This window comes from Lycium ferocissimum, chromosome 10, assembly GCF_029784015.1.
Source record: "Lycium ferocissimum isolate CSIRO_LF1 chromosome 10, AGI_CSIRO_Lferr_CH_V1, whole genome shotgun sequence".
NCBI classification, from domain to species: Eukaryota; Viridiplantae; Streptophyta; class Magnoliopsida; order Solanales; family Solanaceae; genus Lycium; species Lycium ferocissimum.
This window is the reverse complement of record NC_081351.1, coordinates 14,228,947-14,229,236: the sequence shown is the minus strand read 5'-3', so window position 1 is coordinate 14,229,236 and position 290 is coordinate 14,228,947.

The following is a 290-nucleotide window of genomic DNA, read 5'->3' as shown; positions in this document are numbered from 1 at the left end:
AGAAATAATGGACACAGGAATGCCGTGAAGGCGCACAATCTCCTTAATGTACACTTTAGCATAATCTTCAGCCGCATAGGTGGTCTTTACCGGCAATAAACGGGCTGACTTGGTTAACCTATCCACAATTACCCAGATGGAATCGAATTTGCGGCGAGAACGGGGCAATCCCGTAATGAAATTCATATTAATCACTTCCCATTTCCATGTTGGGATCTCCATTTCTTGTAATAAGCCACTGGGTTTCTGATGTTCGATCTTTACTTGTTGGCAAGTGGGGCATTGAGCTA